Source organism: Scylla paramamosain, chromosome 47, assembly GCF_035594125.1.
Source record: "Scylla paramamosain isolate STU-SP2022 chromosome 47, ASM3559412v1, whole genome shotgun sequence".
Taxonomy (NCBI): Eukaryota; Metazoa; Arthropoda; class Malacostraca; order Decapoda; family Portunidae; genus Scylla; species Scylla paramamosain.
The window spans coordinates 4,122,501-4,127,710 of NC_087197.1; positions in this window are offsets into that span (position 1 = coordinate 4,122,501).

Consider the following 5,210-nt stretch of genomic DNA (forward strand, 5'->3'; position numbering starts at 1 on the left):
TATTAACAGGAAAACCACACTTGTGAACCTATCCATCGGGCCCCAACACACCCACACTGAGGAATCAAAGCAGAACCACTTCACGCACCACTGCCACTCGGAACGCTAAGCAGTAGACACCAATTAACATTTCTGCTAATCACGTGCTGTCAGATCCCAACACAGCTACAACCACTCCACATTGCCTTTGCCAGTGAGAACGGTAAACAGCATGCATCAATAAGCATTCCAACCAACCATGCACTCCTCCTCCTCCTTCTCCTCCTCCTCCTCCTCCTCCTCCTCCTTTCCTCGTTCTAATAGTCAGGAGTTAGCGCCACCAGTTATTTCCGTCGCTCGCCCAGCCAACACTCTCACATCCCAACACAGCCTAGATGCACTACCGGACCCAACACAGAACGCCTTGTACACAGAAGCTGGTTTAGCATATGATGAGGTGCTAGGTGTAAGGTAATGAAGGAACGGGCGGGGCAGTGAAGTGCAGGTGACTGAGGATGAGAGGGGTGGTGGTGGTGGTGTACCTGTGGCTGATTAGTGCTTGGTCAGGTGAGAACTGTGATAGCTGATTTTTTTTTTCTTTTTTTTCTTTTTTTTTTTTTTTTTTTTTTACATAAGAAAGGCAATGTCCAAAGGCAACTAAACATGTGAAAGATAAAGGCCCACTGAGGCGCAAGTCCCTAAAGAAAGGTCAAAAGTGTTATCTAAGCCTCCCCCCTTGCAAGAGTTCAAGTCACAGGAAGGAGGAAATACAGAAGCAGTAGGCAGGCAGTTCCAGAGTTTACCATTGAAAGGGATGCAAGATTGAGAACACTGACAAACTCTTGCACTGCTATACTGAAACTGGTTATCCATCACACACACACACACACACACACACACACACACACACACACACAGTCAAAGCGAAAGGAAGATAAAGTAAGGAATTTTCTATGATATTAACTAAAAAAAAAATATTAAAAATGAAAACAAATCACGAAGAAAAATACGAAAATTCAGTTAGAAAATATTAAAAGAATAGAAATTTATATCGTCTCTCTCTCTCTCTCTCTCTCTCTCTCTCTCTCTCTCTCTCTCTCTCTCTCTCTCTCTCTCTCTCTCTCTCTCTCAGCAGATCACATAATCACACTCCATTAGGCTGCAGATGTGTAACCTTCCATGTCTGATTAGCAACTGAGGGAGCCCCGGGGGAATAGGTGGGCGTGGCTAACTCCCGAGGGGGCGGAGTCTGCAGCATCTCCGTCATCCCATTGGCCGGGAGAGGAAGTCGCGGGGCCTTCCACCAATCAGAGAGTAGCAAGGGAACATCAATGCCTGAGGAGCGTTTCTATTGGCTAGTGGCGTCTGATGGGGGACTCGGACGTGATTCTGATTGGCTGGCAGTGTGATGATGAGAGACTGAGTGGTGGGTGGGTGAGAGAGAGAGAGAGAGAGAGAGAGAGAGAGAGAGAGAGAGAGAGAGAGAGAGAGAGAGAGAGGTTCTTTTAGATTTACATATTTATTCATTTTGTCATGTAGTATATATTTTTATTTGCTCTCTCTCTCTCTCTCTCTCTCTCTCTCTCTCTCTCTCTCTCTCTCTCTCTCTCTCTCTCTCTCTCTCTCTCTCTCTCTCTCTCGTTAAGAAGACTCATTCATTTTCTTTCTTTTTCCTTTCAGTAATTCTGTCAAAAGGGCTTAAATGATTCATCTTTATTTATTTATTCATCTTCTTTATCCTACTTATTTCATTCATATATTCCTTCTATTTCTTACCACTTTTTAATTGTTTTTTATCAATAATTCGTGTGTGTGTGTGTGTGTGTGTGTGTGTGTGTGTGTGTGTGTGTGTGTGTGTGTGTGTGTGTGTGTGTGTGTGTGTGTGTGTGTGTGTGTGTGTGTGTGTGTGTGTGTGTTGACTTTTCCTATGTCCTATAACGGGTAAATTAGAATAATGTAGCTAGCTTATAATAACGACAATGCAAATAGTAGTAGTAGTAGTAGTAGTAGTAGTAGTAGTAGTAGTAGTAGTAGTAGTAGTAGTAGTAGTAGAAATAATAATAATAATAATAATAATAATAATAATAATAATAAGAAGAAGAAGAAGAAGAAGAAGAAGAAGAAGAAGAAGAAGAAGAAGAAGAAGAAGAAGAAGAAGAAGAAGAAGAAGAAGAAGAAGAAGAAGAAGAAGAAGATGAAGAAGAAGAAAAGGAAACAGGATACAACTGGTGACGCTGACAACAACAACAACAACAACAACAACAACAACAACAACAACAACAACAACAACAACAACAATAACACACACACACACACACACACACACACACACACACACACACACACACGTGAACCAGCGCATCCCATCCCGCCCCAGCGCAGTCCAGCCCCGCACATCTTGTCAACACGCGACCAAAGAAAACGGATTCGCGCCACAGTTTTTAAGGTAGACACAACTATTTGTAAAGCCTGTCCAGCTGTGTGTATAGATGGTATTCAGAAACGCTTTCCTCTCTTGCCACGACTGTTTGCAAGGGCCACACAGATAATTAGCAGGTGTCTGAAGTGTTTCTCCTGCTAATAATGTAGAATAAAATGTATGTTATTGACACCAAGACAAGAGTTATGTATTTTTTTACATTAAAGTTATCATAAAAATAAATAAATAAATAAATAACACCGCTGTATTTCAAGTGGCAGCGGTTACCCACGACAACGCTTCCTGATGCCACTCCGGCCAGCACCACCACCCTCGCTGGGCATCGCTTCAGCAGCTGTCACCTCAGTACAAGGGCTGTCATCGAGCGACCTTCACTGCACTGCTAAAAAGATTCACTCAGCTTCCCTGTTATAATTTTCCTCTACTACTGTCTTCCTCTACTACTGTCAACATTTCAGCAGTGGAATAATTGGGTTTTCAAGCGCGTTTAATTTCCGGTGGCTCCATGCCTGAAGGTGTGCGTTGGAGTGGTCCAGTCCAAGGAGCCAACAGGGCCCAGTAGCTGTTTACATTTCCCGCCAAACCGATTCGCACCCCGCACGCTGAATGGCTGAAGTGAACGAGGCGCAGCTAAGAACATGGTAGTTACACTGGTCGAAAAAGCAAGCCAGTTAAAGGCCCATGCACACACATCAGTGGCGTAACAGTGCCGCGTTAGTTGTGACAGTGAAGTCCGTGACGCTGCAGTGACGCTGTCCACACATGCGTGCTGTGTGGTGGCAGTGATTTCCGAGGTGGCAAAGTTTTCAGACGTTGAATTGGCAGTGAGTGGCATGTACTTTGTATGAAGAGGACGCGGCTGAGCACAAGCTGGAGAAAAGGAAGTGGGTAGGCTTTCATGCAGCGTGGAAGAAAGAGAATGTGAAGAAGTCTGCGGCTCAGTGCAAGGCGTTAACTGATGATGGAGCTAAATTTCTTCAAATACGTTGTTTGAAACTGCTGCCCATGTAGAGTGGCTGTCCAAACCATGCAGGTCAGTGTGATTCCCAGCCAGTTCATTGGGCAGTCCACCAGGCACTGCTGTGGACAAACGCCACTCGTCCAGCGTCCGTGAAACACAAAAAAAATATCATTGTGGCGAAGATATATACATTTATTTATTTATCTATTTTATTTATTTACATTTTATTCAGGGAACGGAGGCGGAAGTGACACGGAGACTCAAACAAGTGTGAATGTTGCTGCCGAATCCAAAGCAACGGTACTTTTTCCCACCGACACTGACGCACTGAGCGGACAAGGCACTCGCACGTCACTGGTGTGTGTGTGTGTGTGGATGACCTTAACAATGCTTCGTTAGTGGTCTTCGTAACCTGAGCCTCGGTGTAGTGAAGATACTTGTAGGCCCTGAGGTGTTGCTGCGAGTGTCTTTGAGAATACACCTCCGTGATAAGGCCGGGAAAGGACTCTGCATAGTTACCCACAATTCCAACACTGTTAACTAATACTGGTTCATGTTTACGAGTTAGATTCCACAAATTTACGAAAAACATCTTAACATCATCCTAATTTCCAAGACAAATCTACACTACACATCGACACTAGTGCCAAATCTAGTTTACTGTGATGACAATTATCTGCACTCACTCAGGCACCAGCTGCAGCAGAAGCGAGGCACGGGAGGGGCTGCCACAAGTGTTATCACTATTTGTTTCTCGACAGGGCACTCACAAGTCTCCGCCATGTCGGTCCCGCGGAAAATGCATTCAAGCTCGCCTCAATTTGTCGACATCTCTCAAAAGTATCTTATTTGATCAGAATCAGTGGAAAAAAAATTCATTCTAAATATCACGAATTATATTTAGAACATTATAAAAAAAAAACGAACGTATAAGAAAAGTAGGACAAAAGAAAAGAAAATGGTATTCACAGTTTTGACAACAATTCACATTATATCGTCATTTTTTAGTAATTTGATATGTTTTGACATAAGTATAACCCACTATCACTCTACTCCCCCCAAAAAAAAAGTATTGTGTGCGAAATGAGCAAAATAGAGTGGAATAATCCCTGTAGAATGAGAGCAAACTGGACACGAGGAAGAATGAAATAAGCGTGACAAAGATACAACAAATGAAGTACAGAGAGCGTAAGATTTTTGAAGAAAGGCAAAGGTGAGGTTTTGAAAAGTATGTGAGGAACCCTTGAGGTCTCCACCCGAGCCTTGAAGCCTTTCACGCCACCAACAAGCCTGGAGAGGGTGGGCAAGGTAGACTGAGGAGGTGTGGGTATAAGAGGATGGCAGTGCTCGGGTGAGAAGAGCTAATCAAAGAGGGAACGCACTGCAACACCGCGGTCATATGGCGCCGCGGAGACAAAGGGACAGAAAAAATAAATAAATAAAAGTTTTGGATAACGCTTTTGTCCCCCCCACTCCTTTCTTTTGTGACTGGCACCTCAGTGGGCGTGTTTTAGATGGATTTTGTTGAAATGGTACTCCTAACATGGTGATGTATCAAACAGCAACAGATAACACACAGGATGATGATGATGATGATGATGATGATGATGATGATGATGATGGCGATGATGATGACGATGATGATAACGATGCAACAAGCAGCTCACAAGGAAGGGTGAAGTGGAACACCTGCCCTGCCTGCTGGTGTCTTCGCCGTGGCTGGACTGCAGGACTTGCTTTCCATCAAGGACACGTGAAAACACTTCCACAAAAGCCAGTCACCTCCTGCACAGCCAGACACACCCACGCTAACATTCAAACAATGAACGA